Source organism: Dermacentor variabilis, unplaced genomic scaffold (genome assembly GCF_050947875.1).
Source record: "Dermacentor variabilis isolate Ectoservices unplaced genomic scaffold, ASM5094787v1 scaffold_12, whole genome shotgun sequence".
In the NCBI taxonomy this organism is placed as follows: domain Eukaryota; kingdom Metazoa; phylum Arthropoda; class Arachnida; order Ixodida; family Ixodidae; genus Dermacentor; species Dermacentor variabilis.
The window spans coordinates 13,815,619-13,838,347 of NW_027460280.1; the positions used below are offsets into that span (position 1 = coordinate 13,815,619).

The 22,729-nt window shown below is 49.7% G+C and overlaps 1 protein-coding gene across 6 annotated transcripts in view; it reads right to left on the bottom strand.

The window, feature by feature from the left end:
* Nucleotides 1-22,729, bottom strand: part of hfp (Poly(U)-binding-splicing factor hfp) — a 208,352-nt gene that overhangs the window by 97,658 nt on the left and 87,965 nt on the right. The gene's annotated exons all lie outside the window — the stretch shown is intronic.

Sequence of the window (22,729 nt, forward strand, 5' to 3'; positions counted from 1 at the left end):
TTGAAAGGGCCCCTCGCTAGGTCTGGCCATTTTGAGCTGACAAGAGTAGTGTATACAATGCATGTTAACGGCCAATGTCTGCTAAGTATTACATCCCCACGCGCCGCGGAAAGAGCTTAAATTTCAAACCAAATGCCATTTGCCCTTGCCTATGCAGTCGCTACGCTCCCAGCTGGAGAGTCGACGTCTATCGCGCATGTGGGCGATTCCACAAGAGATCGAACATGCATGTCCACATGATATTTTTGTTTTGTGTGGTTTCTTTACATGTCATGTAGGAATATTTGAGCTGTGCAGAATTAAATTAAATTATGGGGAACTCCAGAAATTCGGACCACCTGTGGTTCCTTAACATGCACCTAAATCTAAGTACACAGGAGTTTTAGCGTTTTGCCCCCATCGAAATGCGGCCACAGTGGCCGGGATTCGATCCCATGACCTCGTGCTTAGCATTAGCAGCCCAACACCATAGCCACTAAGCAACCACGGCGGGTGAGCTGTGCGGAGTCGAAAATGCTGTTCCCGAAAAGTTTCCCAGCAAGCAAAATATATATATATATATTTGAAGATGGCGGCGCGAGCGTCCTCCTATTCCTTACCACAATATTTTCCAATCTCACGGCCGAATTAAACGCTAACTAAGAATGTTCTGTCGAAAACCTTTTTTGTTCCTTTTAATACGCTTCACAGTAATTTAGTTCCATGAGGTTTTTATGCTGTCCTCAAACTAGAAAAATGTAAAAGAAAACTCCAAACATGGCCTAAATCTGAAAAATTTTGCAACTTTGATATTTCTTGATGCATTTTTTATTTCACACAGAAACTTGAAAAATGTGCCAAACATAGAATGTTCTCTTTGCAACATTTATGCAAAATATTATCTTCCTACATGAAACACAACAGAAGAAAAAATAGTTAAACAAGCCCGAGCTCGGGTCTCGCGCCGCAGCAGCGGCAGTCCACACAGCGCCACATGCATATTACCCACTACAATTGCCCCCGTGGCGAAGAAGAGCCATCCTGACGACCTAAGGTGATGACACGATAAAGGGGTCGTGGTACGGCTTCAGGCGGTTGATGTGAACCATCTCGCGGCCACAGCAGCGTTTGTCCGAAGATGGCGTCACCGGTTTGACCACATAATTTACAGGCGATCTACACGCGACGATCCGGTACGGACCCCAATATTTCGGAGCAAGCTTTGGGCTAACGCCTGGAGCTTGGAAGGGCAGCCAAAGCCAGACGTGAGAGTCCACAGTGAAGGACTGTGGGCTGATCTTTGTCGTGGCGATCTTTGTGGATTCTTTGGGTATCCGACGTGAATGAGCGGGCTAGTTGGCGGCACTCTTCAGCATGGCGAGCAACTTCGGAAAGAGGGGTGAATTCAGAGGCATCCGGGTGATATGGTAGTACAGTGTCGATGGTAGTGGATGGTTCACGCCCATAAAGAAGGAAAAATGGTGAGAAGCCCGTAGTAGCCTAACGGCGATATTTTATGCGCACGTCACAAAATTAATTAAATTATGGGGTTTTACGTGCCAAAACCACTTTCTGATTATGAGGCACGCCGTAGTGGAGGACTCCGGAAATTTCGACCACCTGGGGTTCTTTAACGTGCACCTAAATCAAGGGAGGACATAGTTCCAATTGCAATGATCAGACGCAACATACATGGTGAGCGTGTCACCAAGAGTGCGGTTGAATCGTTCCATTGGACCGTTAGTCTGTGGGTGATACACCGTAGTGGTGCAGTGAATAGTGCGGCACGCGGCGAGTAGCTCATTAATAACTTCGGACAAGAAAACACGGGCTTGGTCGCTGAGCAGTTCTCGCGGTGCGCCGTGCCGTCAGATGAAATGCCGTAAGATGAATGCAGCGGCGTCGCGAGTAGCAGCCAAAGCAAGTGCAGCAGTTTCGGCATTTGTGAGGTGGTCTACTGCGACAATTATCCAACGATTTCCGTTAGCAGTGTATGGAAGAGGCCATAAAGGTCAATGCCAACCCAATCAAAAGGATGTGCAGGACACGGTAAAGGTTGCAGAGGGCCTGTCTCATGAGGAGATGTCTTGCATCACTGACAGGCTGCACGAGACCGAAAGTATTTGCGGACATAATAAAATACATGCCACACCAGTAGTACCGCTGGCGGAGCCGCTTGTAGGTTTTCAGGACGCCACAGCATGAGCTTGTTGTGGGTCGGCGTGGAAATACATGCATATGTCGGAACGCAAATGGCGAGGGATGACTAGTAGCCATTTGCGACCATCTGGCTGATAGTTTCGGCAGCACAAGATGGCGTCCCGTAGCACAAAATGGGTGGCTTGGCAATGAAGGGCTTGAGGACATGTAGCCATTGAACTGTTAAGAATGTCAATGAGAGACACAATCCACGGATCTTTTCTCTGTTCAGACGGCATGTCAGTAACACCAAGCGTAGCAACCGGGCACTCTATGGATGAGGGTCGCATTTCGTTGGATCGCATGGGCGATCGGGAGAACGCACCTGCATCAGAATGTTGACGCCCGGATCGACAGATTACGCGAATGTCAAATTCTTGGAACCGAAGAGCCCAACGTCCACGGCGCCCCAACGGGTCTTTCAGTGATGCAAGCCAGCAGAGCATGTGGTGGTCTGTCACAATGTCCAATGGACGGCCATACAAGTATGGGCGAAATTTGTTTAAGGCCCGAACTATAGCCAAACATTCTTTTCCTGTGACAGAATAATTGGTTTCTGCCTTCGTGAAGGCACGACTCACATATGCAACCACATATTCCGGAAAGCCAGGCTTGCGTTGCGCAAGGACGGCTCCGAGATCAACGCCGCTGACGTCCATATGTACTTCGGTCGGTGCACTCGGGTCGTAGTGGCATAGAACAGGCGGCGAGGTAAGCAGACGACGCAAAGTGGTGAAGGCTTGGTCACATGCCGGAGTTCAATCACGAAAGTCACCAGGGCCAGCCAAGAGCTTCATAAGGGGAGCGATGATGCAGGCAAAATTGCACACAAAGCGTCGAAAATAAGAGCAAAGACTGACAAAACTTCGGAGCTCTTTCACTGTAGTCGGTCGCGGAAATTCTGTGACAGCACAAAGTTTGTCAGGGTCGGGAAGGATGCCGTCTTTGGAAATAACATGGACAAGTATGGTCAGCTGGTGGGCTCCGAGGCGGCAATTTTTTAAGTTAAGTTGAAGGCCGGCGGTGGCAAGGCAAGTAAGGACTTCGCGTAGACGAGAGAGGTGAGTGGTGAAATCAGGGGAGAAAACTACCACGTCGTCTAAATAACACAAGCACGTCTTTTATTTGAGGCCTCGCAGAATATTGTCCATCATCCTTTCGAATGTCGCGGGCGCATTGCAGAGGCCGAATAGCATTACCGTAAACTCATACAGGCCATCAGGCATAATGAAAGCTGTCTTCGAGCGGTCGGATTCATCTACTGGCACTTGCCAATAGCCTGATCGCAAGTACAAAGAAGAGAAGAATTCAGCACCATGTAGACAATCCAGGCTGTCATCTATGAGCGGTAGAGGATAGACATCTTTTCGTGTAATCTTGTTGAGGCGACGATAGTCCACACAGAAACAAATCGAGCCATCTTTTTTATTAATGAGTACTACGGGAGATGACCAAGGGCTGCAGGATGGCTTGATAACACCACGTTCAAGCATATCTTCAACTTGCTTGGTGGATGACAAGCGGTACAGACGCTGGCATAATGGTGTGTGATGTCCCGTATCAATCTGGTGAGAGATGGTACTTGTGCGGCCTAATGATGCTTGGTTCCAGTCAAAAGAGGCGTGAAAATCATTTAAGAGAGTAATTAGCTGCTCATGTTGTGTCGGCTCGAGGTCATCGGCAATAGAGCGACGAAAAACATCCGGTGATACTCGGTTAGATGGCACATGGGGTGTCAGTGATGTTACGTTGGCAGTATACACGCCGTCGGCAACAGGGAAATGCACAATAACGTCAGCGTCCACAGTCTGGATGGTACCCATAGTCTCGCCACAGTGCAAAGCCAAAGTGTACGAGTTTGGGTTAGAAATCAGTATTTCTGCAGCACCATGGTGAACCGTGAGGAGGGCGAAAGGCAACAATATAGGCTGGAGGCGAACGAAGACAGCAGCGGGTGTAAACATGACTGTTGCTTCGGCAAGTGATGTGCAAGAAAGAGGGACAAATACAGCACTGTGAGGAGGAAGGTCAGTATCTGAAGCTACACAGATCCTGCTAACATCGTGAACTTGAGAGTCGTGAGAAGGCAAATCGCCCAAAACGGAGAACTGAACCTCAGCACGTGCACAGTCAATGACGGCATGATGGCACGACAGAAAATCCCAACCGAGAATCACATTGTGGGAGCAACAAGCTAACACAAAGAAATCAATCGAATACGAAATGTATCAAATCAGCACCCTCGCAGTGCACATACCGACTGGCTGAAATTGTTGTGCACTGGCTGTTCTAAGCAATGGTACCAAAGGCATCATGGTCACTTTCTGTAATGCACGACAACGCTTCTCACTAATCACACATACAGCAGCACCTGTATTGACGAGCGCAAGAGATTCGATGCTATCAACGGACACTTTAATAACGTTAGCGGGGGAAAAACGAGGATGCCGTTCGTGCCTCAGGAACTGCGGAAATCAGTTTTCTGCCTCAGTAGTACTGGCACTGGGCCTACGACGCATGGGTGAGAGTGAGCGCCGACGAGAAGAAGGCGAGCAACGAGTATACCATAGGACTGTGACTGCGGAGCTGTTATGTCATCAGTAGCGTAGACTTCTGGTGGTGGTCGTTGAGGCATACGGAAAGGTCGGAAGCCACAGCTGGGTGGACGCGGGGTGCCCACGAAGGCCAGCAAGCGCCAGCGGCAGAAGTGCGCTACATGTCCCAGGTTATCAAGGCACAGCATATTGGGCAGTTGTCAGCAGTGTGCCAAGGATTTGAACCCTACAGCTGTGCATTGAAAAAGGGAGCCGCTGGCTGGTGAGGCGAAGGAGAGAACACCAGCGGGCGAGGCGCTGAAGGCGGAGGTGAGAACCCCTGAAGACGAGGTGCCCGTACAACAGCATACGTCAGAGGCGTGGCCACGGGAGCCAGCTGACACGGAGGTGGAAGAGCTTCGGTCACTTGCTCTTGAACTACCTGTCGGATCACTGGAGCCAAATATTGAGAAGGCTTCTCCATGGTTGGCAAAACCGAGAGCTGTCGCGCGACCTCCTCGCGCACAAATTATTTTATTTGCTTGAGCAAAGTTGTGTGGTTGTCGCCAATAACCAATGCTGCTAAAAAATCTTCCGTAGGCGGTGGGCGCCGAGCTAAGATGCGTTGTTTCCTTAGCTCGTCAAAACTTCGGCACAAATTGATAACTTCGGCCACGGTACACAGATCCTTCACTAACAACATTTGAAAGGCGCCCTCATCAATACCTTTCATAATGTGTTTTATCCTGTCCTGTTCTGCCATTGACGGATTCACGCGCTTACACAGGTCAATGACATATTCGATGTAACTTGCGCAAGTTTCACCGTGATGTTGCGCACTCCTCCGTAAGCGTTGTTCTGCACGAAGCTTGCGCACAGCGGCGTGCCCCAACACTTCTGCGAAACTCGTCTTGAGTGTGTTCCATGTTGTGAAATCATGTTCGTGGTTTCCGAACGAGAGGTTCACAACGCCGGTTAAGTAAAACAGCACGTTGTGCAACTTGGTGACGTCGTCCCACTTGTTATGCTGGCTCACCCGTTCGTAAGATGACAACCAATCCTCCACATCCATGATCATCAGTGCCGCTAAAGATGGCAGGATCGCGCTGGTGCAGCACACCAGAAACAATGACAGCCGGAGGCTGTGGTGCATCTTCCTGGGTGGTTTCGTTAGGCATGGTCGCAGCAGTCGCTAGTGTCCGGCTTCGGAGTTCCAGTTTCCGAGGTTACCGGCACCTCCATCAAATGAAATGGGGTTTATTGCAGCTCGTTCGAGGGATCGCAAGTAGCTCTTGATCTTGAGTCCTGGCCCTTCGCATCAGCAGCCTGAGCTCAGGTCTCGCGCTGCAGCGGTGGCAGTCCGCACAGTGCCACATGCATATTACCCACTACACTACTTTATTTCTTCTCTTGTGTTTCATGTAGGAAGATAATATATTGCATATATGTTGCAAAGAGAATGTTCTATGTTTGACACTTTTTTCAAGTTTCTGTGTGAAATAGAAAATGCGCCAAGATGCATCAAAGTTGCAAACTTTTTCTGATTTGGGCCATTTCTAGAATTTTTTTACGCTTTCTTTTTCCTTTGTGGACAGCATAAAAAAATGAACTTGCTTAAAACGCGTTAGCGGGCTAGTTGGTTAGAATCCATGATAGAGTGTATAAGTGCGACTGAACAAGGACGTAGAAAGAAAGAGATACACAGAGACAGGGCTTCGGATACGCAGAGAAGCGCTATCTCTGTGTATATTGACACGTGTACTTATCTTTATCGGGCGACCACGTTTCGCCGCCTAACAAATGTTATCGTACAGCGCGGGATGCGCCTGCATTTATCCGAAGTTTCTGCAAAGTTATCGATGCTTCTATCCGCTGTCTGTTGTCGCTGAACCTTGTGTTATCTGATTTCATCGCGCGACTCGAATGGTGTAGAACTTTGTGGAAGGCATGCGGCTCCCAACGATTAGTCTGGAACATTCGTTGACTGCTGTATAAAAGCCGACGCGCTTGACCCGCTGATCATAATTTCGACGATCGCCGACCGTGTTTGCCGCTATCATTGTGCTATAAGTGTAGCCTGTTTTTGTGGGCACAGGTTCGCCCAATAAAAGTTAGTTTTGTCTTTCACAGTATTGCTACTGTGTTCTTCCACGTCACCACCACGTGACATCTGGTGGAGGTGCTTGTGTGTTCATGTACTGAACGCCCCCGCAAAGCCGTGATCCAAGCCCGAAGCCCGAGGACAAAACCAACATCGCCCAAGACCAGCGTGCTAGCCGCCAACTGCAAGGACTGCCCCCAGAGCACGGACTTCTACCTGAGACGAGCAGGAAGATTGCCACCAAGTCCACCCCAATGGCAGCCCCAGCGTCCCCCATCGTGCTGCAGCAGCCCAGGGAGCCCCCGACGTTCCGCGGTTCAACATTCGAGGACCCGGAAACCTGGCTCGAGACGTATGAGAGGGTCGCTGCATTTAACAGCTGGAACAGCGACAACAAACTCGGACATGTCTTCTCCACATTGGAAGACGCTGCCAGGACGTGGTTCGAGAACAGAGAAGCCACCATAACGACCTGGGACCTTTTCCGAAGTGGCTTCCTGCAGACATTCACAAGCGTCGTACGCCGAGAATGAGCCGAAGTACTACTAGAAACCAGAGTGCAGCTGCATAATGAGACCACCGCGATTTTCACAGAAGAAATGAGCCGCCTATTCCGCCACGCCAACCCGGAAATGTCCGAGGAAAAGAAAGTTCGGCTTCTGATGCGTGGTGTAAAGGAGGAACTTTTTGCCGGTATGGTACGAAGCCCACTGAAGACTGTCGACGAGTTTCTTCGCGAGGCCACTAGCATCGAGAAGACACTGGAAATGCGGAACCGGCAATTCAACTGCCGCACGAATTCGACAAGCTACGCCGGGGTTCAGTCACTGGCCACCGACGACCTGCGCGAGACTATCCGAGCGGTCGTGCTCGTGCGGGAAGAGCTACAGAAGCTGTTCCCGTCATCACAGCCTCAAGTGGCTTTGATTGCCGATGTCGTATGTGAGGAGCTCCAACAACAACTCGGAGTAGCCCCGGAATCGCCGCAGCCTCAGCCACAAGCGATGACATACGCCGCTGTAGCCCGCCATCACGTTCTGCCTCCACGCCCACGGCAGGGCCTAGTGACGACACAGTTCCGTCGTCCACCACCACCCCCGCCGCCAGCACGCCAACCTGTCACCACACGCGGCATTCCAAGGAAGACTGACGTTTGGCGCGCCCCCGACCACCGTCCGCTTTGCTATCACTGCGGAGAAGCCGGGCACATCTACCGCCGATGCCCATACCGGGAGACGGGACTTCGAGGGTTCGCCGTTAACGCGCCGCGACCTCAGATTGGCGAACGACCTCGCGATATCGCCGACTACCTCGCCGCCACTCAGTGGAGCCCTCGACGACCGTCCCGTTCGCCGCTACCTGTCGCCGCAGCGCCGACCATACACCGGCCCAGCCCGGGGCCGCTCTACGAGCCGATATCCAGAAAACTAAAAGCAGCAACCGATGGAGGTGTGGTTGCTGTTCGTCGAACTGACGAAGATCCTCCGCCACCGACGAAGACACCGAAGAAACAACCTCGACGACATAACGACACCAGCTTCAGTTCAACTCGACGCAGCCGTGATCAGACGCCAAGACCTAATTGCAATGCCAGACAAAGAACCACCGACCTCGACGTGCTTCTCGACGGCCACGCAGTTACCACCTTAGTGGACACGGGCCAATTACTCCGTAATGAGTGGACACAAGGCCGCCAAGTTGAAGAAAGTTAAAACTGCATGGGAAGGCCCTCAAGTTCAAACCGGTGGAGGACACCTCATTACGCCGACTGGAATCTGCACGGCAATAATTACCGTTCATGACCGGACTTACCCTGCCACTTTCGTTATCCTCCAACAATGTTCACGCGACGTCATTCTCGGCATGGACTTCCTAAGCCAACACGGCGCAGTCATCGACCTGAAGTCGAAGTCGATAACCCTGAAGATCAAGCGATACCGCCAGAGAACTCTCGTAGCCACCATGCCTTAAGCGTGCCCGAAAGTCAAGTCAGCATCCCGCCTCGCTCCAGCATTGTCAATTCCGTCGGCACCAAAACACCTGCCGACGTAGAAGGCGTCATCGAGGGTGATCAACGTCTACTGCTAGACCGTGAAATTTGCGTCGCAAGAGGGATCGCTCGACTGCATGGAGGGAAAACTGAAGTGTTGCTGACAAACTTCAGCCAGGAGTTCAAGCACATCAACAAGGGCACGACGATCGCATACATCCGAGGAAATTCTGGAAACCAGTAATGCGTTTGTGCTCTCGGATTCTGCTGCATCTACCCCGACGACCATGGTTCCCGAACAAGACTACGACATTAATCCAAGTCTCCCCGTGATAAAGCAGCAGCAGCTCAGAAGTCTGCTCCAACGATACAAAGGCTGCTTTTCGACGTCATCGAGGATTCGACAAACCCCAGTCGCCAAGCATCGCATAATCACCGAGGAGTGCCCTCGACCACTCCACCAGAGCCCTTACCGAGTTTCCCCGCAAGAACGTGAAGCTATAAGAGAACAAGTAGACGAAATGCTGCGCGACGACATCATCCCGCCGTCGAAAAGCCCGTGGCCATCCCCTGTTGTCCTGGTGAAGAAAAAGGACGGAACCCTACGTTTCTGCATCGATTATCGTCGTCTGAACAAGATCACGAAGAAGGACGTATACCCCCTCCCACGGATAGACGACGCATTGGATCGGCTCTGCAATGCTAAATACTTCTCGTCGATGGACCTCAAGTCTGGCTATTGGCAAATAGAAGTCGACGAAAGAGATCGCGAAAAGACCGCCTCCATCACCCCAGATGGCCTCTACGAGTTCAAGGTTACGCCATTTGGACTGTGCTCGGCGCCTGCAACGTTCCAGTGCGTGATGGACACGGTTTTAGCAGGATTGAAGTGGCAGACCTGTCTCGTTTACTTGGATGACGTCGTTGTCTTCGCCGTAAATTTCGACGATCACCTTAGGCAGCTTGCAACAGTACTAGAGGCCATCAAGTCATCAGGGCTCACTCTGAAGCCAAAAAAGTGCCGCTTCGCTTACGATGAGCTTCTGTTCCTAGGCCACGTAATCAGCAAATCTGGTGTCCATCCAGACCCGCAAAAGACAGCTGCCATCGCACAGTTCCCGCAACCCATCGACAAGAAGGCAGTGCGTAGATTTCTTCGCATGTGTGCCTACTACAGGCGATTTGTCAAGGACTTTTCACGCATCGCTGAGCCACTGACACAGCTAACTAAATGTGACGTTGAGTTCAAGTGGGAAACGCCGCAGGCCGACGCATTTCAAGAACTCAAACGACGTATGCAGTTACCGCCCGTACTTGCGCACTTCGACGAGCACGCCGATACCGAAATCCACACTGACATCAGTAGCCTAGGCCTCGGTGCCGTCCTATTCCAGAGAAAAGATGGACATGAACACGTGATAGCTTACGCTAGCCGGTCGTTGTCAAAAGCGGAAGGCAATTATTCTACAACGGAAAAGGAATGCCTCGCCACCGTTTGGGCTACAGCGAAATTTTGCCCTTACCTGTATGGCAGGCCATTCAAAGTGGTCAGCGACCATCACGCGTTGTGTTGGCTAACTAACTTAAAAGACCCTTCAGGACGGCTGGCACGGTGGAGCCTCAGACTACAAGAATACGACATCACTGTAACATACAAGTCCAGACGAAAACACTCTGACGCCGACTGCTTATCACGCGCCCCCATCGATCCCTCGCCGCAGGACGACGACGCCTTCCTTGGAATAATAAGCACGGAAAACTTCGCCGAACAACAACGAGGGGACCCGGAGCTAAAAGCCCTAGTCGAGTATTTGGAAGGGCCCACCGACGTTGTCCCAAGGGCATTTAAGCGTGGATTATCTTCGTTCACGCTTCAAAACAACCTACTCGTGAAGAAGAACTTCTCACCAGTCCGCGCCAACTACCTTCTTCTTGTTCCGTCGGCACTGCGTCCAGAAGTACTGCACGCCCTACATGACGATCCGACCGCTGGACACCTCGGTTTCTCCCGGATGCTATCGAGGATACAAGAAAGGTGCTACTGGCCGCACCTAACCGCCGATGTCACCCATTACGTCAGGGCATGCCGAGACCGTCAGCAACGCAAGACACCACCGACAAGGCCAGCGGGACTACTACAGCCGATCAAGCCTCCTTACCGACCTTTTCAGCAAATCGGGATGGACTTGTTGGGACCGTTTCCGACATCAACTTCCGGAAATAAGTGGATCGTCGTGGCGACGGACTATCTCACCCACTTCGCTGAAACTAAAGCTCTACCGAAGGGCAGCGCAGCCGAAGTGGCGAAATTTTTCGTCGAGAACATCCTGCTGCGACATGGTGCTCCAGAAGTCCTCATCACCGACAGAGGAACGGCTTTCACAGCAGAGCTCACGCAAGCCATTCTGCAATACAGCCAGACAAGTCACAGGAGCACAACTGCCTACCATCCGCAGACGAATGGTCTCACGGAGTGCCTGAACAAGACCCTCGCCAACATGCTAGCAAGGTACGTCGACGTCGAACACAAGACCTGGGATGCTGTACTGCCGTACATAACATTCGCTTACAACACGGCGGTGCAAGAAACAACACAGATCACGCTGTTTAAGCTGGTTTACAGCAGGAACCCGACGACGACGCTCGACGCTATGCTGCCGCACGTCACTGACGAAGAGAATCTTGACGTCGCTACCTATCTCCAGCGCGCCGTAGAAGCTCAAAAGCTCGGCCGCCTACGGATCAAGAACCAGCAGCGTACCGACAGCCGACACTACAATCTCCGACGACGCTTCATCGAGTACCAGCCTGGCGACCCTGTTTGGGTATGGACCCCGATACGCCGACGAGGACTCAGTGAGAAACTACTGCGACTATATTTTGGACCCTACAAGGTCATCCGACGTATTGGCGTACTGGACTATGAGGTCGTGCCAGACGGCATTTCGCATTCACAGCGGCGCCGCGCACTATCTGAAGTGGTCCACGTGGTGCGTCTTAAACCATTTTACGGACGCTGACGAACTTCCTTATTTTGTTGTTTTCTTTGCTAAGAGTACTCTTCTTTATTACTTTTGTTTGTTTGCAGCATCGGGTCGATGCTTTTAAAGAGGGAGTATTGACACGTGAGCTTATCTTTATCGGGCGACCACGTTTCGCTGCCTAACTAATGTTATCGCACAGCGCGGGATGCGCCTGCATTTATCCAAAGTTTCTGCAATGTTATCGATGCTTGTATCCGCTGTCTGTTTGTCGGCGAACCTTGTGTTATCTGATTTCATCGCGTGACTCGAATGGTGCAGAACTTTGTGGAAGGCATGCGGCTCCCAACGATTAGTCTGGAACATTCATCGACTGCTGTATAAAAGCCGACGCGTTTGACCCGCTGATCATAATTTCGCCGATCGCCGACAGTGTTTGCCGCTATCGTTGTGCTATAAGTGTAGCCTGTTTTCGTGGGCACAGGTTCGCCCAATAAAAGTTAGTTTTCTCTTTCACAGTATTGCTACTGTGTTCTTCAACGTCACCACCACGTGACAATATCTTTCTTTCTACGTCCTCGTTCAGTCGCGCTTATACACTGCATCGTGGATAAAAATATGCATGGTACTAATTTACTGTGAAGCGTATTAAAACAAGTAGAAAGTTTTTCGACACAACATTCTTAGTTTGCATTCAATTCGGCCTTAAAATCGGAAAAGATTGTGGTAACCAATAGGAGGACGCTCACGCTACTGTCTTCAAATATTTTTTTGCCTTGCTGGGAACGCTTTTTGGGAATAAAATTTTCAGTTCCGTGCAGTTTGAATATTCCTACATAACATAAAAGAAACCAGACAAAACAAAAATATCAAGCAGACATGCACGTTTGATCTCTCATGGAATCACCCAAGTGAACCTATGTACATGGCGGTGCTGTGACGTCACTCATAGCGACAGGCGACTTTGAGAGTTATTCAAGGCAACAGCAGTTATTTGTTTGATCTGTTGCTTCAATAGAACAATTAAAGTTTAGAGAAATAATAAAACCTACAAACCGTATGTCTGTGTCTTTGTTTCACTTCATACCATAGCAAGAGAGATGTACTTCCATTTCGTCTGCTTGTTCCCGTGTCATGGAGTCATGCGCGCAAAGAGCGGAACTATGTCATTTTATACCGTGTTTCAGCACACAATCATGCTATGTGATCCACTTGCGTATGCCTCGGTGTTTGTGTAGCACTGATACCGCTAGTCAAATGTTCATGAGCACATCGTGCAAAATTGTGCGCTGCATGAAACGAGACAAACGCAACAGCTCACACGCGTGACCCTCAGAGGAAGTGCGTCGCGCAGCAAAAAGTTAGAAAAAAAAAAACTAAGGCGCAGGGGCCTGCGACATATGCATCACGCAATACTCCACCTGAGTATGGGAGATCGCAGGGAAGAAATTTTGCTTGCAGAGGCTACTATATTTACTTTAAAAAAGGTACAGAACGAATATAGGCCGACCCCTATATTGTGCTCTCTGAAAAATGAACAAAAATTAGTCGTATATAGGTTGACCAATAGGTTTTGAGAAATGGAAAAATTGGAGCATGGCATCCCTTTATTTACAATAAGCTCAGTTCGGCCACTCGCTGCCACAAGCCACGTCCTCGTGAGAACTGTCAGGAAAGCTGTCCTCGTCGGATGCTTCGCAGGCATGCCCAGTATCCTAAATGACATCATCCTCGGTGCCATCGAGTGTGTTTGAAATGCAGCATTTCTTGAAGCCTGTCTTGATAATTTCCACTGGCAGTTCCTCCCCCGCATCCTTAACCCACATTAACCCACATCGTGACTTCGGTGAGGGTAGCCTTCTTGCGGCGTCCTGTCAGTGTCATGGCAGCATCATTCTTCGCAAGCCACTCTCTGTAGGACTTGTCGAGACAGTCCTACAGCAGAATTCTTGAATAAGATTCCCTGTCGCAAACAAAACGACGACAATCCAGGAGCAATTTACCGGGGCAGACTTACGTTGCGGCCTTCTAGGTGTTCAATGATAGGTCGCAATTCACAATCTGCTCGCTGCCGTGTAGATACGTCTGGCTCGCTTATGGCGCCAAGAAAAGCGCTGCCATCTTCGGTATGTTGATCGGCAGGCTCAGCAGGCGCGCGCGACAATGTGTTGGCATCTTTGTGTGTGCTGCCTGACTTGTACAAAATGGTCATGTCGTATTCCTGCAGGCGCAAGCTCTATCGTGCCAGTCGTCTTCGTGTGTGCTGCCTGACTTGTACAAAATGGTCATGTCGTATTCCTGCAGGCGCAAGCTCTACCGTGCCAGTCGTCCAGGAGGGTCTCTTAGGTTTGTCTGCCAGCATAAGGAGTGATGATCCATTACGACCCAGAATGGGCGGCCATAGAGATAAGGTCGGAACTTTGCAAGTGCCCATACGATGGCAAGACACTCTTACTCAGTGGTAGTGTAATTGGAATCAGGTCGCAATAGGGTGCGACTGCCGTAAGCTATGACCCTTTCGCCGTTCTCCTGCCGCTGGACGAGCACGACACCCAGACCGACGTTACTGGCATCGGTATGAATTTCCATTTCGGCTTCCTCATCGAAATGCCTAAGAATAGGGGGCAATGCCAGGTGGTCTCGAAGCTCATTGAAAGTCGCTTCCTGTTCAGAGTTTCAGTTGAACGGCGTGTCATCTCTAGTGATACGAGTAAGTGGCTCGGCAATTTTAGAAAAATTCCGTATAAAGTGCCGACAGTATGCGTACAGTCCCAGGAAACGTCGAACACTTTTCTTGTCGGTAGGAGTCGAGAAAGCAGCTACAGCGGAAGTTTTCTTGGGGCCAGGACGGACGCCTTCCGTGTTCACAACATGCCCAAAGGACTTCAGTTTTTCATAACCGAAGTGACATTTCTGAGGCTTTAAGGCAAGGTTGGTTGATCGGATTGCCTCGAGCACTTGCCGCAGTCGCTTAATATGTCCGGAGAAGCTGTCTGAAAATACGACCACACCATCCAGGTAGACAAGACAGGTTTGCCATTTTTGGTCGGCTAGCAGTGTACATCATCGGTTGGAAAGTTGCCAGAGCAGAGCACAACCTGAACGCAAGTACTCGGAACTTGTAAAGTCCATCCAGGGTGACAAAGGCTGTTTTCTCATGGTCACGTTTGTCTACCTCAATCTGCCAGTCAAGGGAGGAAAAATAATTGGCTCGCCATAGCCGGTCGAGAGAGTCATCTATGCGTGGCAATGGATAGATGTCTTTCCTTGTGACGTTCAGTTTTCGGTAATCAACACAGAAGCGGAGAGTTCCGTCCTTCTTTTTTTACCAGGACAACTGATGACGACCACGAACTGTTTGAAGGTTGGATGACACCATCGTCAATCATCTCCTTGATTTGTTGAATTGCTTCGCGTTCTTTCTGCGAAACACGATACGGCTGCTGGTGAATAGGACGTGCATTGCCGTAAGTAATTATCCTGTACTGCGTGATTTGCGTCTGACTGACTTTAGACGATAGAGCGAAGCAGTCCTTGAATTCGCAGAACAGTCCTCGCAGTGCCTCTTTATTGTCTTCCGACAGGTCGTTGTTGATGTTGATATTTGTAACGCTCTCTTCATCACCCCGCCCTGCCGCTTTCCTCACAAGCGAAACACTCAATGACGTCCTCTAAGGCTTCAGCTTAAGCGACAGCAGTGCCACGAAAGAGGTGTCAATGCTCATCTGTGGTGAATCAGTGATCAAGTCGTCAGCTTGGCCATCACCAACATCGATAATTCGTTGAGCCACACTAATTTCGAAGGTAAGTAGAAGGGAGACGTTGCACTCTGCGAGTACTTTGCCTTTGCATGTGCCCTCGGATGTTACCGCAATCATTACACTAGCACAAGGTGGTATCGTGGTGCTGTCGTCAGCAATTCAAAGAGCGGCTCTGTGGCGACAGACGTCTCGTGTCATCACTTTCTTTATAGAGAACGAAATACAGCGTCAGCAGAGGTTAATGAAAGAAAGTCTATTCCAAGTATCAATTCATGGCAGCATTCTCGGAGAACAAGGGAACTGATGGGAAACGTAGGATTTTGAATTTGTACACAAGAAGTGCACACACCAAGTGGTTTGACGACATGTCCGCCAGCTGTCCTCACGTGCATCCCTGTCCAAGGCATCATAACTTTCTTTACACTGCTTGCCAGTTTTCTGCTGATAATAGAGTAGTCAGCACTAGCGTCTATTAAAGCAGTAACATTTCGACCATCGATCAGCACAGGTATGTTTACTGAAAAGTTGTCTCCAGCCTCAGACACCAGTGTCGTCAAGTCGCCGTTGGTCTGTGGTCGTGTCAAATGGAGGTCTTGCCCACGTCCAGTGTCAGCGGCCTTGCCTCGAAAGGTCGCTGACACTAGTTTTCCAGGCGAGGGCTCGGAGATCGTCCTTGCGACATTCGACTTGTACCTCTCGGATAGGATGGTCGTGGTGACGGCGATCGCGACTGGCGCCTTGATGACAGTGGCGGACAATAAAATCTTCAATCTCAGGTGACCGTTGTCCGAAACAGGGTCAAGGTGAATTAACAGGAAACCCCTGGAGTCCAAGGCGGCGGTACTGGCACTCTCGGTAGACATGACCCGCCTCACCACAGTGGTAACAGAGCGGTTGTCGGTCGGGTATGCATCAAATGTCCGATTTACACACGGCGGATTGAGCCTCTCCAAAATAAGGAACCACCTGTGCTGACTGAAGCATGGCATATGGGGTGACGGCAGGTAGCGGCGCTAGTGCAGGGATAGGGTGCTCGATGTGTCAGCATAAGTCTCACGCTGGTATTCGCTCACAATGTCGCCGGCGATGGGATGGTGCCTCTTAAAACGGCAGTGTATGTTGTGCGGCGTGGTTCAGTTGAAGTTGTGAACGCCTGAAGTGGTGGAGCAGCCTGAAGTGGTGGAGCGGCCTGAAGTGATGCTTCGTAGCGTGGCACGCAGAGTGCATGCTGCACTTCGTCACGCATGACGCTAGCTATTACGTTGGCTGAAGGCTGCTGCACCTGATGCAGCTGTCACAGCTTGTTGCGGACTATTGATCGAATAATCTCGCGAAGCGACTTGACGTCAGTCGTGAGAGCTTCTAGTCCATTGGTAGCAGAGGAGAGATTCACTTGCCAATCGTACTGGTGCAAGCGCTGGTGCAGGGTCTTCTCCATTCTCCATGGTGACAGCTTCAGTCAGAAACTCTGCGACCGTTTTTGGTGGGCTACGAACGAGTCCACCAAAAAGCTGTTTTTTCACGCCTTGCATCAAGTGACGCAGCTTCTTGTCTTCAGACATGGTAAGCTCAGCTCGCCTGAAGAGATGCATCACGTCTTCCATGTACCTAGCCACACTCTCATTAGGTTTCTGAATGTGAGACTGGAGGGTCCATTCTGCTCGTTCCCGACGATCAGAGCTGGCGTAGGTGTCCAAAAGGCTGCGACAGAACTCACGCCATTATGTCAGAACTACTTCGCGGTTCTGGAACCACGTGCGAGCACCATCCAAAAGGCTGAAGTTGACGTTTTGGAGCTTCGATTCGTCGTCCCATACAATGAACTCCGCTACGCGCTCGAAGTCCGCCAGCCAGTCTTCCACGTCTTCAAGAAGGTCACCGTGGAAGGGACTTAGAATGCGCGGCTTTTGCAGCATGTAATGAGGAGGTACTGGAGCAGCCGTCACAGGGTTAGTTGTGGTAGTATGGGATGGAGCATCCATACCTGCCGACGCTATCGTTGTTCTCGCAGATAAAGGCTCACCTGCCGACGCTATCGTTGTTCTCGCAGATAAAGGCTCAAACTCAGGGGCCTATCCCTGGATTCTCCAGCTGGCCTAGCGTTCCTGCTGCTGGGAGGGGTCTGTTGCATGGGTCGAGAATACCCTGCACCTCCAGCAGAGAAATGTCATGTTTAATTGTCAGGCGATTTCTGAAAGAGGCCGTTAAAGCCCAAGTCGTTGATGGGGCAGTGCAGTACTGACAAAAGACCAAGGCGCGAGCCCGTCAGCCAGCCTGTCTTCGTCTTCTTCTGGGAGAAAGTGGCCCAAGTACGTGGCACAAGCGCCTGGCGCAAGCGCGTAGCAATATTGCTATTACTCCACAAACCATTCCTTGCATTCTGCTGGCAAACAAAGACAGATTGTTGTTCTATGACGAAGGGAGAATCCATTGCGCCACATGACCTTTTGGACCCAGCCCTGACTTGCTTTAAACGTTGACCGGCCGATCGTATCTCGTTGCACCAACTGCTGGGCTTTCGTCTGAATCTCCTCGCAGGACACCGGAAGATCCTTTGCACGCTCCTTTTCCACATGAAGCCTCAGTTGTTTCTCAAGAGTGTCATGCCTCTCAGGTCCTAGGCCGCAAAAAAGCACAATGCTACCTATTGCACACAAAAAGTTGGTACTGCTGCTTTCTCCAACCCATAATCAGCTTTTAATTCCTCTCAAACTTGCACTGAGTGGCACAGTTGTTGGAGTACTTGGCAAAAAGTACCCCTTGATGCTTGAAGTCAGCGGCGTAGCTCTGCCGACATGACATTGTCGCACAGCTGCGCAACAGAAAATGTGAATTGTCATGTAGATCGCCAAAATGGTGACGCAGATCGAAACAACCAAACAACGAATAAACAGTGTCCCCGTTGTTGATGGTTTGAGATGCCACTTTCGAGACCTTTCGCAATGCTCACGGACACACTGCTCCATCGGACGTGAAGGAGGAGAACTACTATACAGTGCAGAATATAGGTTAAGGTTTTTTCCAAAAAATATTATTAAAAAGTCACTCCTCAACTTATATACCAGTCCTTGGCACAACCTGAACCCATTTGGCAACATGTGGGAGCCGCAGACCTTTTGGCATCCGCATCGTTATCGCCTCCATGTTGACTGATGCAGCTGATGCACCGATGCTGTTTGACCGACGCCATCTTCCATTTTTGTGCAGCTTTCGTTCCTGGCACTGTTAATTTTGCAACCACCTGCAAAATTAGTACTAGTACTTGACGTCAGTTCACCTCGACGTTTAAAAAGAAAGTGATCAAATACGCTGAAGTGAACGGGAACATGTCCGCCCAGCGGCACTTTGGCGTCTCCGAAAAAAGCGTCAGGTATGGGCAAATGCAGAAAGTCAAGCTGTTTGTATGCAACACGTGCGGAAGATGTCTTTTTGTGGATGCTGTGCGGTGCACCCTGAGCTCAAAGACAAGGTGGCAGATTTCGTCGGCGAGCATCGTGCCAGATCCTTGGCAGTGACAGCGGAACTCACCCTCATCAAAGCTATCGAGCTCACCCATGAATCTACATTAATGAGAGAGCAATTTAAGAGTTCCATTTACTGGGTTCGTCGCTTCCTGCGATGCAACAGTTTGGCACTTTGGTTTGGCAAAGGTTTGGTCGGCGCACGTTAATCTGCCAGAAGCTGCCAGAGGCATATGAGGACAAGCTGGTTGAATTCCAGCGCTGTCATCCATCACTGGCAGCAGCACGCTCGGACAGATTGGCAACAGCGATGAAATGCTGGTGTGGTTCAACATGCCGTCGTTCACCACAGTGCGCGCACGCGGCGTGCTGGAAGTCAAACTACTTTCAACGTGGAATGAGCATTTGCACTTCCCAGTGATGCTCGTGTGCACTGCAGATGACAGAAAGCTGCCCCATATAAAATATTCAAGAGGAAGAGGCTGTCGAAAGAGGCTTTCTCACCGACGTTGTCGTTTGCGTGAACAAAAAAGGCTATGTGGACGAGGCCCTCATGATCAATTAGATCTATACACTTTGGAATCAGTGTTTCGGCACACTTCTGCGGTGTCCGAGCATGCTCGTCTTGGATGCGTTTCACGGGCACTTGACCGCAGGTGTGACGCAGGCACTCCGCGACGGGAGGACGGAGCTTGCCGTCACTCCAGGAGGCATGACGTCAACCATTCAGCCACTGGACATGCTCAAAAAGCCCTTTAAAGATTGTGTGCAAGAACTGTATAATCAGTGGGTAGCCAGCGACAACGCGAAGACCCGGCAGGCTGTGCAGGCCGCCTCTCGCCACTGTGTCCACATGGGTGTCGCAGACTTGGCACTCACTGCCCGATGATATGGTGGTGCGGGCATTCAAGAAATGGTAAAGATACACAGCTTCCTATACATTTGCCCACACGTGTCACATACACATCATTGCACATCATGTGAAACACGCACTTTTTCGCACTCAGGATAATAATTGCACTTGCAAAAGCTCAAGTTCTTTTTTTGTTAGCAACAAGGACGGCATACTAACACATTGCTCACGAAGTCTGGCAATCTCGGCTGCCTCAATAATCTCCCGAACCAGCTGGTCATTGTATTTTTTCAACACCTCACAGCATCTGAATTCTGCGGCACAAGCTTTAGAGAGACAATCTCTGACGTGGATGCCTAGATTCCTGTTCGCCTGCTCGACATTTAAGTTTATGTTCTTTTAGTCTTTCGTTTGCGCATCTTCCAGTTTGGCCTATATACTTTTTCCCACATTTCAAAGGTACAGAACAAACCACGGCTTCTGTGCAATATACAAAGCAGCTCTGGTGATTTATCGTGCACCCTTGCTACTTTATCGGCTCTTCTGCATTGACACGTCGGCAAAGGCTTTTCAGTTTTTCAGAAGCCGTGAGCACAACATTAACTCCAGCTTTGCGCCCTATCTTTTTGAAGCGGTGAGATAAGTTGTGCACATATGGCAGGGGCACAGCCCTTTCCTTTTCTTTCGTTTTTTTGTCTTCTTGCCACCTTGCACACCATTGACACACTCGAGTTTTAGGTGCTTGCTCACTCGTTCCGCAACAGACACAAGAAGGTGCGATGGGTAACCAGCCCCAGTAAGGCGGTCAACCTGGTGACGAAAACTTTGTTAGATCGCTTGGATGCACAATTTTTTAAGCACACTTGCTAAACAAAGGTTTAAAATGGCTCTCTTCATGAGTTTTCAATGTGCTGATTGGAATGGCAGTGGTGCCTTGTCGCCTCTGGGTTCATAGGCCCAGCAGACCTTCCCCCAAGAGAGTTCAAGTCTGAGATCAAGGAATCTCAAAGACCCTAGCGAGGGGACCTCATGAGTAACAGCAAGCAGCTGAAGCGCATGACTAAAGCACGCTACTGCCTCCAAAACTGCATTATCTGAATTCGTGCCACGGCCATCACAGAGAACTACGTAATCATCGACATAAGGAAAGACTTTTCGGGCACTTGTTCTGGTTAGGGCATTCTGAAGTAATCTATCTTTCTGGCCAAAGTACAAATCACTAAGTGCTTGCGCAATACAGGACCCTATACACATGCCGCATTTCTGCAGGTACACGTTCCCCTACCACATACCATGAGTGGACTTCAGATATACAGAAAGGAGTTCCAGGAATCCACCAGTCGAAACCTCGCAGGCATTTTGAAAAGTGACAGCACCGTGTGCATCTATACATTTTTCCACGCACTCCAAAATCTCATCTTGGGGGATCAATTAATATAAACCTTTAATGTCTACAGAGCATGCTGCAAAGTCAGTGCTACAATTGTCTCTTAAAAACCTTATTACATCGTCTGAGGATTTCACCTGAAAAGGACCATCAACAGTTAGTAGTTTTAGTTTTTCTTGCAAGAACAGGTCAATCATTTTTTGCCATGTGCCCTTCTCGGATACTATAACTTGCAGGGGCCACTCAGGTTTATGTGTTTTTACAGTGAAAAACATATCAAGGGATGATTTTTTGCTAGTTTCAATGCTACGCACTAGGCGGTCCAACTTGAGGTTTTCACATAGCTTCTTTGCAGCTGACTTTGCTCTTCACAGAAGAGACTTTTCATGCTTAAAAACGGAACTGATTACATCTAACACCTTATTTTGGCAGACGTCTTTTGGCACCACAGCAAAGCCACCCTCCTTGTCCGAAGAAAGCAACAAGAGCGAATGTTCTTTCAAATACGTCACCACTCAACCCACAGGCAGGCTCTTCATGCGCATTTCACAGCGTTAATGTTAAACGTTGTGTGGGTTCGTGAAAAATCACAATGAAGTGCTGAAAGTACTTAAAAAAAGTGAAGTGCATAAGTGCTGAAGTCTTGAAAGTGAAGTGCTGAAAAACCCCAATGACCAGCTGGTTCGGGAGATGGTTGAGGCAGCCAAGATTGCCAGACTTCGTGACCAATATGTTAGCACGCCGTCCTTGTTTCAAACAAAAAAAGAACTTGAGCTTTTGCAAGTGCAACCATTACCTTGAGTGCAAAAAAGTGCGTGTTTCACATGATGTGCAATGACGCGTCTGTCACATGTGTGCACAAATGTATAAGAAGCCGTGTATCTTTCAAGGAAGGAAGGAAAAACTTTAATGCTCTATTTACAGCTTTCAGCGGCTAACAGAGGTCTTCATGTTTTACTGAAGTCTCCGTCGTCTTGAGTGGTCGGCGCCCCTATTCCAGAGCACCGCTGAGCCTGGCCACTTTTGAGAGCGTGCTGCACCAATCCTTTTTGGACTGTGAGCAGGCCCTCCAATTGTTCCGCACTGGGTTTTTTTTTTTTTTCTTTGTGGAAAGAGAAGTTATTTCTGCACTCCCATGTGATGTGATATAGTGTTGGGATGGCCCCACACCATGGACACGTGTCCCTGTATTGACTGGGAAACATTTTATGTAGGATGTGTAGATTGGAGAATGTTCCTGTCTGCAGCCTTTGCCAGCCGACTGCTTCGTGTTGTGTTAAAGATGGGTATATATTATGGTATATATTGTGGATATATTATCCTTTTGCCTTGGTGATGGTTTAGTATTTCCACGTACGTTGTTTCCACCGTCATAGTGGTATCCAGGTCCATTGACTGTCCCACTCGGTATGTGAGCTCGCGAGCTAGACTGTCGGCCCTCTGGTTACCCTCTATTCCGGTGTGACGCGGCACCCAGAAAACC